Source organism: Mesocricetus auratus, unplaced genomic scaffold (assembly GCF_017639785.1).
Source record: "Mesocricetus auratus isolate SY011 unplaced genomic scaffold, BCM_Maur_2.0 Super-Scaffold_100691, whole genome shotgun sequence".
NCBI classification, from domain to species: domain Eukaryota; kingdom Metazoa; phylum Chordata; class Mammalia; order Rodentia; family Cricetidae; genus Mesocricetus; species Mesocricetus auratus.
The window spans coordinates 57,658,484-57,670,940 of record NW_024429267.1 but is presented as its reverse complement, the minus strand read 5'-3'; the positions used below and the strand labels follow the sequence as shown (position 1 = coordinate 57,670,940).

The window sequence follows — 12,457 nt, the reverse complement described above, 5'->3', positions numbered from 1 at the left end:
GCACTGTGTCCGCAGGGGGAGAGTCACGCTGCAGTGTGCACTGTGTCCCCAGTGGAAGAGTCATGCTGCAGTGTTCACTGTGTCTCCAGTGGGAGAGTCACACTGCAGTGTGCACTGTGTCTCCAGTGGGAGAGTCACACTGCAGTGTGCACTGTGTCTTCAGTGGTTGAGTCACGCTGCAGTGTGCACTGTGTCTCCAGTGGGAAAGTCACACTGCAGTGTGCACTGTGTCCGCAGGGGGAGAGTCACGCTGCAGTGTGCACTGTGTCCCCAGTGGAAGAGTCACGCTGCAGTGTGCACTGTGTCCCCAGTGGAAGAGTCATGCTGCAGTGTTCACTGTGTCTCCAGTGGGAGAGTCACACTGCAGTGTGCACTGTGTCTGCAGGGGGAGAGTCATGAGCAGTGTGCACTGTGTCTCCAGTGGGAGAGTCATGCTGCAGTGTGCACTGTGTCCCCAGTGGTTGAGTCACACTGCAGTGTGCACTGTGTCCCCAGTGGGAGAGTCACGCTGCAGTGTGCACTGTGTCTCCAGTGGGAGAGTCATGCTGCAGTGTGCACTGTGTCCGCAGGGGGAGAGTCATGAGCAGTGTGCACTGTGTCTCCAGTAGAAGAGTCACTCTGCAGTGTGCACTGTGTTCCCAGGGGGAGAGTCATACTGCAGTGTGCACTGTGTATCCAGTGGGAGAGTCATGCTGCAGTATGCACTGTGTCCCCAGTGGGAGAGTCACACTGCAGTGTTCACTGTGTCTCCAGTAGAAGAGTCACTCTGCAGTGTGCACTGTGTTCCCAGGGGGAGAGTCACACTGCAGTGTGTCTGCAGGGGGAGAGTCATGAGCAGTGTGCACTGTGTCTCCAGTAGAAGACTCTCTGCAGTGTTCACTGTGTCTCCAGTGGGAGAGTCACGCTGCAGTGTTCACTGTGTCTCCAGTGGGAGAGTCACACTGCAGTGTGCACTGTGTCTCCAGTGGGAGAGTCCCGCTGCAGTGTGCACTGTGTCTCCAGTGGGAGAGTCACACTGCAGTGTGCACTGTGTCCGCAGGGGGAGAGTCATGAGCAGTATGCACTGTGTCTCCAGTAGAAGAGTCACTCTGCAGTGTGCACTGTGTTCCCAGGGGGAGAGTCACACTGCAGTGTGCACTGTGTTCCCAGGGGGAGAGTCATACTGCAGTGTGCACTGTGTTCCCAGTGGGAAAGTCATGCTCTGTCTCACATGGGAAGGTCACAAGCTCCCAGTACTTGGGAGGCAGAGGCAGGCAGATTTCTGTGCCAGGCTGGTCTGATTCACACAGCAAGTTTCAGGCTAGTAAAGGCTACATGGGTGAAACCCTGCCTCACAAAAATAAAAGTGCGGAATGCTCCCCCAGAAGACCAGAGTTCCATTCCCAGCACGTATTTTGGGAGTTCACAGCCCCAGGGGAGCCCAAGCCTCCTTGTTGCCTCTGACAACACTACACTTATGTGCACACACAAATTTTTAAAGAAGAACACGTGTTGCAACACATTTCTTGCTAATTGTTATGGCTTTGGGGGGTGAATCTTCTGAGAATCATGAGTGTAAGCATTTGGTTCCCAGCAGGTGGTGCTGTTTTGGGCGGTTATGGGACCTACAGGAGGTGGGGCCTCTTTGAAGGAAGTGAGTCTTCGGGAGCCTGGCCCTGTCCCCTGTCTAGTGTCTACTTCCTGTCCCGCCAAGGTGTGAGGAGCAAGGCATACCGCTTACGCACCCCAGCTGCCATGGAGCCCCCTCCCCTCCCGTCACGCCTCCCAGCCACGAGAAACTGTATCTTAAGAGTGTGGAGCCTAGATAAGTCCTTCTCCCACAAGTTGGTTTTGTCAGGCACCCTGTCAGCATCAGGAAAGTGACTAACATGCTAACACAATGTGTGTCAGGCCCTTACCCACCAGCTTACAACGACCTGGGGCACGTGGCTTCTAGGGGAAGGAGGGGAATGAAGGGGGGGACGTTAGCTCTCAACTGTATCGGTCAACTGTCCAGAACTTGCTGGGCCTCCTGAGTGGATGTGAAGGAGGAGGAGGAGGAGGAGGAGGAGGAGGAGGAGGAGGAGGAGAGGGAGGAGAAGGAGGAGGAGAAGGAGAAGGAGAAGAATGAATGAATGAATGAATGAATGAATGAATGCATGCATGCTCTGGTTCAGTAGTGACATGAAGCTGTGGGAGTCACCAGCTACACCCCACTGGGCTTAAGGCCTGCTCTGTGAGATGGGACCCCATCCCAGATGCTACTCAGGTGGCCGAGAACCTGAGACTAGAAAGATGGAAAACCAGCAGTGCAGTTCTGCTAAAGGAGCAAGGCGGCAACGCGACTCCTCAACCACGTTCTGCTGGACTCACAGATCCATTCCATGCACAGCCGTCCTCAGAGAAACGTCTCCCTGCAGCAGACGGAAGCAGGGGTAGTGACCCACAGCCAGGCAACACGCAGAGGGTGGGAGACCTTGGAACACTCAGCCCTGATGGGATGTCTCCATCAACTCCCTCCCTCCCCTCAGGGTTCAGGGGACCCTGCAGAAGAAGAGGCTGAAAGGGTGTAAGAGTCAGAGGGATAGAGGACACCGGGAAACAAGGCCTTCTGTGCACAGCAGGGCCAGCGCACGTACGACTCACAGAGGCTGCAGCACCCCGCACGCGGCATGCCCTGGATGGGGTCCTCAAGGTGAAAGGAGGGGTGGACACACATCCCCATCCCTAACCCAGAAGCCATCTGCAAATAACCGCATGCCAATGAAAATTTGGTTCTCTCCAAGGGAGTCTCACTAGAGGAACAAGCCATTCTTGAGGTTGACTGCAGGCCCAGTTGTAGATGGCCTACAGGAAATGAGCTCAACAGCATCTTTATGGGTTCTTTGTCTCAGAATGTTGAGTCGGAGTTGTTTGTTTTTTTCTTTACAAGGCCTTTGTGTACATGTTATGGCTTCCAGTCTTGTGTTTTTAGGGGATTCCTGTGTGTGCAAATGGGTGTGTGCATGTGTATGTGCGTGTGTGTGTGTGCATGTGTGCATGCGTGCATGTGTGTGTGCGTGTGTGTGTGTCTATGTGCTTCCAGTCTTGTGTCTTCATGGGATTCCTGTGTGTGCATCCTGAGATGCGTGTTGGTTTTCTAAGGAGGCGACAGGAAGGGTGTCAATCTGAATGGAAGGGGAACTGGGGAGGATGGGGGGAGGGGAAACCGTAATCAGAATATATTCTATGAAAGAAATCTATTTTCTAAAAAAGAAACGAAAAAGGAGTGTACCGAAGACTGTTCACTGCAGCACCTGATTTCACACGGCCACATCTCTAACGGAGTTATCTGCCCCTGAGGAGCTAGGGTGCCTCGTACTTCACTGAAGCTGCTTCTTGCCTTGCCAGTGAATTCATGTTAGTGGCCACACCCCTCTAGGTGTGACTTCAGGTGCGGACGTGACCAGAAGGTAGAGGGGGTGGGGGGGAGGTGGAGAGCATCAGAAGGGCTTAGGCTGCATCCTCAGAAGCAGGAACACCACGGCGGTTCACCTTGGGTCTGGTGAACTCACTAACACCCCGCCTTCACTCCCTTCACCGGCACAGACCACCGACGTGCGTCCCACCCTCCACTCTCGGGTCACGTGTCCCTGGCGTCACCAGTCAGAACTTTCCTCTCTCCCACAATGTGGACGGCACACCAGCTTGGCTGGTCACCACTGCGTAGCTTCGTAGGAGTGAAGCCCGAAACATCTTGCCTGTTCCTTAGCGGCCAGGTGGCGGGGCCAGAGTGGGTCTGGTCTCCTCCTTATGTCACAAGCCAGGAGCTTCCCTGGGAACCGGAAGGACGCCGAAAGTGACAGTACCCATTCCTTCTACACATGTACATTTTACGGGGGGTCTGTATGTGCCAGTGAGCCAGCTGAGGCACACAGGGCCCTCACAATCCTCAGGACTGCTGGATCTCCCAGTGGGCCACCCCAATTAACCTGTCTACCTCTTGATGCCCCTTTTGACGATTTCTTGGACCTACACTCTGACTTCCCTTCTGCGGTTGGCTATTATCTTCCATCCCCCAGGACTCCCAGTTGAGACAAACTGAGCCCTGTTCTACAAAGCCTTTAGGGTGCCTGCCCCCCCTGGAGACAGGTGGGGAGGCTGCTGAGTGCGCACACCTAACTGTAGCTGGTCGGTAATAGCCCCATCTCTGTAGCTGGAGGTAATAGCCCCATCTCTGTAGCTGGAGGTAATAGCCCCATCTCATCTCTATTTGAAAGAAGCATCCTGTTGTGCTAATATTTTTATGCCAGTTGCCAGCCCATTCCTACGGAGTATATTTCAGAATCAGCTGTTAACAAAACAATGAACAAAATCAAATGTACAGTCAGTAATTATCAGTTTCCTTTGATGAGTCTGCCCTGGAGTTTGCTATCACCAATCTGATGTAAAATTAAACAACAAAAGAGCACCTTTGGGAGGGGTATGAAATCAGCATTTTAAAACAACTGTTTTGTCTACTTTGGGCCTTTGCAGTGAATGCATTTACTCTGAGAGTGATCGAGCTCACTGAACGACCCCGATGAGGGTCTGGTGGATGCTACCTGGGTCCCACAGTTTGGTGAAAGGACACAGTGAGCCTGGGGAGGGCGTGTCTCAGTCTCAGGGGTGGTTTGGGTCGGCATCAGCAGGTCCAGAATGACATCTGCCTCATGAGCTGAGGACCAGGTGAGAGAGAAGAGTAGCTCTGTGTCTGCACCTCTGCCCTGGGCCGCCAACAGGAAGGACTCTCTGTTGCTACTGACTGAACAAGGGTTGGGTGTGAACTCTTCTGTAGACTGAGGGATGATAGGCCAGTCAGGCGGTGCAACAACTTTAAGATTACCAAAGTTATGTGGCCCACGCTCTAGTTTCCTGTCTGTTGCTGAAGTAAACCACGATCCAGGCTGCAGTCCATCACAGAGGGAAGTAGGGGCAGGCATTCCGATCGGCTCTCAGTGCAGAAACTGCATTTCGGAACCCCTCCTTCATCGGCTTCTGCGCTGTGTGTCTCTCATGTGGGTTAGAGATTGTGGCCCTGATAGGGGTTTTAATAAATTTGACTAATTATGGTCTAAACTGAGTCTGGAGGTTTTTTCTGGGGGTCTCAAACTCTATAACGCAAGGAAGCTGTTACACTTTAGAATGAATACATACTAAAAATTATTATATGCTCCCAAACAATTTGATCTGGGTGTCAGTCAGATGTACAGCAACTCTTGAGTCTGCCTCTAGGAGTGACACGTGTTGTAACGGGTCTTTCTCTGTCCCTGCAGCTCCCAAATAATGACACAGAGACTTCTTATTAATTGTGGAAGGTAGGTCTTAGCTTAGGCTTGTCCTATTAGCTCTTATAAATTAACCCATTTATATTAGTCTACACTTTGTCCCGTGGCTTTTGATCTTCCTTTCATCTCGTACCCCGTTTCCTCTCCATCTAGCTGGTAACTCCTGTGTGCCTGCATCCATTCCCCCTTCCTCCCCACATATATCTCCGGCCTGGCTATTGGCCATTCAGCTTGTTGTTGTTGTCGTTACTTGTTTGTTTTTGTTTTTTTGAGTCAGGGTAGCCCTAACTGTTCTAAAACAAGCTCTTGCATACCAAGCTGACCTCGAACTCACAGAGATCCGCCTGCCTTTGCCACCCAAGTGCTGGGATTAAAGGCGTGCGCCACCGCTGCCCGGTTTCAGCTTTTTATTGCACTAATCACAGCAAATACAACTTCACGCGGCGTACAAATACCCTACAACGACTCGTCCCCATCTTCCCGGCTTCAAGAACGCTGTTTTCATTTCCTAGAGTATTTTTCCCCATTGCTTGCTGCCCATCAGTCATGAAGGCCACATGGAATTTTGACAACAACCATTAAAACATAAAATGAAGTCCATAAATCTTAAGGGTCATTCTTTGCTGAAAGGCCAGGAATGTGTGTCCACCCCGTGTGGACATCCTGGGTCACATTCACCTCCTGCCAGCACCAGCGGTCACATTCACCCCCTCCCCGGACAGCACGGGGAGGGGGAACGCCCTGCTGGATCCACATTAATGCTCTGAAAGGAATGGGGACACCCTCCAAGGCAGGTCTTAGATAACCTGTGTTGGACATATTTGTAAACCCTTAAATAAGTATGAAAGAGATCCAGAGCAGCTGTGGGATGAGAAGGACAACTTGGGGCATCAGTTTAGTTGCCTCCGGGAAATTCGCATTCTGTGGTAGCAACTGCAGGCGTTGTCTTCGGTGAAACTCCTACCAGACACTTGCTGAATGTCCTTCAGCATTGTTACTTGTGTTGTTGTTGTGATACAATACCCAACAAAGCCGGGTGGTGGTGGTGCACGCCTTTAATCCCAGCACTCGGGAGGCAGAGGCAGGTGGATCTCTGTGAGTTCGAGGCCGGGCTGGACTGACAGCCTCCAAAACAATACAGAGAAACCCTGTCTGGAAAAACCAAAAATACCCAACAAAAAGCCACTTGAGGCAGGAGCAGCAGGGGTTGGCTCGCAGTGTGAGTGGAAATCACGGCTGCAGTAGGATGGGGTAGGTGATCTCATGGCATCCACACCCAGAGAGTAGAGAGCCGACCGGAAGTGGGGTCAGGCTACAGAGTCCCGAGACCTGCCAGTGACCCGCTTTCTCCAGCCAGGCTCCGCCTCCTAAATGCTCTACAACCTTCCCAGACAGCCCCACTCTCTGGGGACTAAGTTTCAAACACATGCACTTATGGTGGGTGTTTCACATTAAAAACACAATGCTGGGCTGTGGTCTCGACACCTTGCTTTCCCGGAAGGTCATGAGGTCTCCTCCGTCAGAGGAGACACAGACAGCAGATGAGTCCTTTCCCGTCTCTGAGATATGCCAGGACACCCTCTGAGGTTGAGTCTTGTCAGAAAAGCCAAACAGCTTCCTACTCCTCTGTGGTCAGTTGGACACACGAACCCTCAAATCGGGCAGAAGCACCCTCGAGGCAGCAGCCGTGCAGGAAGAATCCAGAATACACTGTGGGGTTCCTTCTGTTCAGGCTTGCAGCTTTGGGTCCCACCTGAATCTGGGAAGCAGGATGGCTAGGTGCTTAGGGCTCCCTTGCGGTTGTAAACTCCCAGGTCAGACTATTTTTAAAAAACAGGTATTACTCAGCCTCTGGCTATCAGTTTGTTCATATGTGAACGGAGACAGCGAAGGTCCTGCCCCACAGGACCCCTGTGAAGTCTGACACAGCACAGTGCTGGGAACACTCCTCAGCCCTGTTATTCAGAGGTTGACAGGAGGCTGGAGTCTTGAAACAAGCTCTTCTGAGGACGGACTAGAGCAGCGGTCCTCAACCTTCCCAAGGCTGCGACCCTTTAATATAGTTCCTCATGTGCTGACCCCAGCCACAAATTGTTTCCATTGCTACTTCATAACTGTAATTTCGCCACGGTTATGAATCATAATGCTAGTATTTTTGGAGATAGGGGCTTGACAAAGGGGTCAGGACTCACAGGCTGAGGACCAATGGACTAGAGATGCTGCTGCCCTCGGGAGACCTGGTCTGTACTTCTGGCTCTGCCAGGCTTCCCTGGGCTGCACATGGCTTCCTTGACCGGGTCAACGTTTACGATGAACAGAGAAAAGCTGTGCAAATACGAGACCCCCAGCACCCATGAAAAAAGTGGAACCCATGGCATGGGAGGCAGAAGTAGGAGGACCCCTAGGGCTCCCTCTCTGGCTGTCTAGACTTACTGAGTCATCCAGCTCCAGGTTCGGTGGGAAACCCTGCTTAAGAAGTAAGGTGGAGAGAGACTGAGGAACACCCTTGACATTGTCATTTTCTGACCTCCACATTCACATACACACACACACCAAAGCTCTGGGAATATACTATCTCCTCTCTCTCTCTCTCTCTCTCTCTCTCTCTCTCTCTCTCTCTCTCTCTCCCTCCCTCCCTCCCTCCCTCCCTCCCTCCCTCCCTCCCTCTCTCTCTCTCTCTCTCTCTCTCTCTCTCTCTCTCTCTCTCCCTCTCTCCCCCCATTTGACTTGTCAAGCTGCCTTCCCTCAGAGCTTGAGTAACCAATGATAAGCTCAAGAAAGGTCTTGACTCCAGTAAGACCTTTTGCCTAGCACTGAGGAATTTGAAGTTTTCTAGAAGCAAAGGCAAGTGGTCCAGGGGCTTTAAGAAGACCCACGATCAAAACTGTTTCCTAAGGATCACAAGAGAGACTGGGGCTGTAGTCTAGTTGGTTGGGTGCTTGCCGAGAGAGAGAGAGAGAGAGAGAGAGAGAGAGAGAGAGAGAGAGAGAGAGAGAGAGAGAGAGAGAGAGAGAGAGACAGACAGAGAGAGAGACAGAGAGACAGAGACAGAGACAGAGAGTGAGTGAGAAAGAGAGAGGGAGAGGGAGAAAGAGAGAGAGAGAGAGAGAGAGAGAGAGAGAGAGAGAGAGAGAGAGAGAGAGAGAGCACGCTATACAGGTCTAGACAAAAGGCCAAAGGGTCAGAAGGCAGCAGAGCAAGCCTGTTAGACCAGCAGTCACCCAGATAAGAGATCTCTCCGGATCAAAGCGGTGTGTGGGGTGCAGGTGGGGTGGACAGAGACAGAGCGAGGAGAATGGTTATGAGTCAGATCTAGGGATGGATCAGCTGGGCTTGACGGCCACCGGATGCCACTTTAAGTCTGTTGAGTCCCGGCGTGGTGGAGTCACACAGCGAGAGAAGACAAACCACGATTGTGGTGGAGGGAACGTGCGGCCTGCCCTAGCGTGGATGATGTGCGCTGCCCACTCTGGGTGTGCCCGGCCGGTCCATGCTGCATCAGCTTCCTGAGAGCTCCGAGGAGGTTCCCTCCAGAACCAGAGGCAGCTTCCTGAAGACGATGAGCCTCTTCTACATTTCCCTGGCCGGGCACACGGCTGCCTACCCCTGCCCCTCGCCTCACACACACCACTGTCTCCAAGGGGATGGGAACAGCAGTGGAGATGCCTGCCCTTGAGAGAATTCCCTGTCTGCTCTCATTCCCAGGGATGCCTCAGGGAGCAACAGGCCTCCAGGAGGTTTGATTTGTGTTCTCAGAGACTCTCAGAGTCCTGGTTGTCAGCAGGTGTGTGTGTGTGGTTCTTCCCTGGGGCTGGTGGCTATGGAGAAGGAAGCTGAGTGACCCTAGGAGGCTCCACTCTGGCAGAGGAGAAGGCTTAGAACAGCTCATGAGTGAGCAATGGGCGGGCTTAAACACAGGTTCAGAATATTGGCTTGAAGGCGGGTTTAAAGGAATCCCCAAGACCCAAAATGGATGATACATAGGTATTTATTAGGGAAGCACTTACACAGAGAGACTAAATAACCGCCACATCCTTCCTGCTCCAGAAGATGAAGTCTCTGCCCTTCCAAAGCTCCCCACCACCCAAGAGAGTGCAGCTCCTCTGCCCTAAAGGGGTCCTGTCCATCTGCACCTGAAACCACATCCAAAGGGTTCACCGGCAAGGTGAGATGCCACCAAGTCAAGCAGATGTGGGTGAGGGGACCGGGCTACCCTCAGAACCCATTTATGGCACAAGATTGCCAGTGGGGTGTGGCAGGGACCGAGAGATGGCTTAGCTGCTGTGTAAGCATGGGTACCTCAGTTTGGTTTCTTAGCATCCATGTATAAACCCTAGCACTGGGAAGCAGAAACAAGCAGGTTCCTGAAGCCAGCCCAATGTCCATGTGACTGCCAGGCTCAGGGAGAGGCCCTGACATAAAAGCTACAGTGGAGAGTGCTAAAAAAAAGGGGGGGGGACCTGTTGTAGACCTCCAGCCTCCATGTGAGAGTGTGTGTACACCACACACACACACACACACACACACACACACACACACACACAGGCACACACACTCTCAGAAGATTGGTGACAGAGTCTACCACAGTTAGAGAGGTCCCTTGTGTCAAATGATGAGTCTTCATTATACCACTTCATTTCTGTATTGCTAACCATCTCTGGGATTTATGGATAAGTGGGGGGGCCTTTCGCCGAGGTCCCGAATCTCAGTGTTGCGGAAGGAGGTGGTGGTTCTCTTGGTTCTAGAACCCTTCATCACCAGTAATCGTGAGAGAAGCTTCAATGTCAAGGCTGTTTCTGATTCAAGCCCAGGACAGTTTTCTAGCTGTGTGGCGTTCAGGTGTGCCAGGTGTACACACACACACACACACACACACACACACACACACACACACACACACACACACACAGCGCCCCCTCTCCTCCTCTGGCTGACTCCACTGCAAGGTGTGATCAGGGTTACTCAGTCTTGGACCTACCGAGTTTGTCTTAGGATGAGTGACATCTTTGCGATCCAAGTGCCCGCAGCAGTTCCCCTCTCCAGACTGCGATAACCAGTATTGTCCCAGATATTTCAAACGCCCTTTGGAGGGTGGGAGAAACCACAGCTTGAAGCAAGGCCTCTGGCTACAGAGCCTCTGGCTCTCGAGTCCAATCCTGCTCTAACAGTGGCCCTGTGACAAAAGTGAGGAGGACAGCGTCACAGTGGAGAGTGACATGGGGACACTAATCACTGGCCTTTTCACAGCCCAGGCTCCTGGGTCAGCTTTGTGGGGCCAGGACGGTCAAGATCCACTGTCCCGAGGCCCTCCCTGGCCACCTCCTGTCCATCCCACGGCGCCCCTCCTTTATCTCTGCTGCCACACAGTCAGGCAGCACACACCCACTGGTCACCTGCCTCCAAATGAGGACCCAAAGCTTCGGTAACTGCGAGCTGGCTGAGGACTGGGAAGGAAGCCCTGCTCCCTAGGGAACTCCAGACTATCCTCTGGTTGGCTGGTGGGTCTGGTGATTTTTGAGACAGCCTCATGTATCCCAAGCTGACCTCAAACTCAAATGTAGCCAGGAACAGCCTTGAATCCCCCTCCTTCAACCCTCTGAGGACAGGCATGTGCCACCACGCCTGATTTACATGGTGTTGGGGATTGAATCCGGGGCCTCACGTATGCCAAGTAAGCACTCTACCCACAGAGCTCCATCCCCAGTCCTGACTTTTCTCTCGGTAGAACTTCATGTCGCTACCTTTAGTTACACGTCTTAGTTTATTTTCTTTTTCCTCTTGCTGTGATAAGATACCTCCACTTACAGAATAGAGGGCTTATTTGGTTCATAATTCCCAGTTATTTTGGGGAAGTGGAGGTAGCAGGATCTTGAAGCAGCTGGTCATACCATACCCAGTGCAAGCACGCTGGTCACACTATACCCAGAGAGTCATGATCAGGGCGAGCACGCTGGTCACACTATACCCAGAGAGTCATGATCAGGGCGAGCATGCTAGCTCCCAGCTTTCTGTCCTCACAGTCCTAGGTCCCTGAGCCCAGGGAATGGTGCTGTCCTTAGTGGACGAACCTCCCCACATCAATAAACACACTTAAGACGAATCCCTCACATATTCTGAGAGGCCTTTTCCCCCAGGTGGTTCTAGGCAGTGTCACACTGACAGCTGAAGCCAGTCATCGCACTCCCGTAATTATTTGGTCAGTACTTGACAGCTGCAATCTTATCCGGCTGGAAGTTGCATGTCTGGCTTGGGTGTTGATGTGTAATTTATGGATGGGGTAGAGCCAGGAACTTAGTAGGTGCTTGGTAGAGGGGATGAACCAAGTGACCCTCCCCCCGTCTCTCCTGCCACGTGATGTTAGTGAGGTTCCCACAAATGCTCACCCACATGGAAGGAACAGGCTGAGGACCGAGTTTCGCATGCTGTTCTCTGACTTTCCCCCATTATGCTCATCTACCTGCAAGTGTCTGTTTTCTTGGCTTTAAAATACTTTTTTCTGAGTTTTTTTGCCCACAACTCTATGACCACCTGAAGATGGAGGTATCTGTCCTGCTGAGTCATGTTAATTATTGAACTGCTTGCCAAATGCTCGGGCTTCTTATTGGCTCTGTCTTAATTATGAACCCATTTCTATCAATCTGTGTATTGCCATGAGGCTGTGGCTTACCTGTAATCCGGCCTGTTACTCCTGTGGCAGCAATGGTATCTCTTGGTGGCCTCCCTCTCTTTTCTATCCCAGCATTCTCCTGGTCTGGTTGCCCCGCCTATGCTTCCTGCCTGGCTATTGGTCAATCATTGTTTTATTCATCAACCAATAAGAGAAACATAGATACAGAAGGACAGCCCCCACCAACCACCTGCATTTAATTGAGTTAATCCCAAAGCCCCTTTGCTCTTCCCCAAGCTACTTCCAGAAGCCTAAAACCAAGCAGGTCTCCACTTTTCTTCAGAGCGTTAGGGAAGATTTCTCCTGAGGTCTCAGACATTTACATATTTATGAATGTTTTTACAGCGTAAATCACAGGTCACAAGCGGCCCCCAGCCACGTGGATGGGCCACTCTCAAAATCACCTCTGGTGGAGGGGAGGGTTAATTAACTCACTTTATCCCCACCAAAATAAAAATTAAAATTAAAATGTCTTTTGCACTTGTGTGTGTGTGTGTGTGTGTGT

General features: G+C 52.0%; 1 long non-coding RNA gene across 1 annotated transcript in view; it reads right to left on the bottom strand.

The window, feature by feature from the left end:
• The window catches only part of LOC110343155, a 29,797-nt gene extending 17,750 nt beyond the window's left edge, over window positions 1–12,047 (bottom strand). The window contains exons 1-2 of the long non-coding RNA XR_002385350.2: window positions 11,953–12,047; window positions 10,264–10,458 (exon numbers count right to left, since the gene is read on the bottom strand). This is a non-coding gene — a long non-coding RNA (uncharacterized LOC110343155). The remainder of the gene's footprint in view (window positions 1–10,263; window positions 10,459–11,952) is intronic.
• Between the last annotated feature and the right edge of the window lie 410 nt (window positions 12,048–12,457).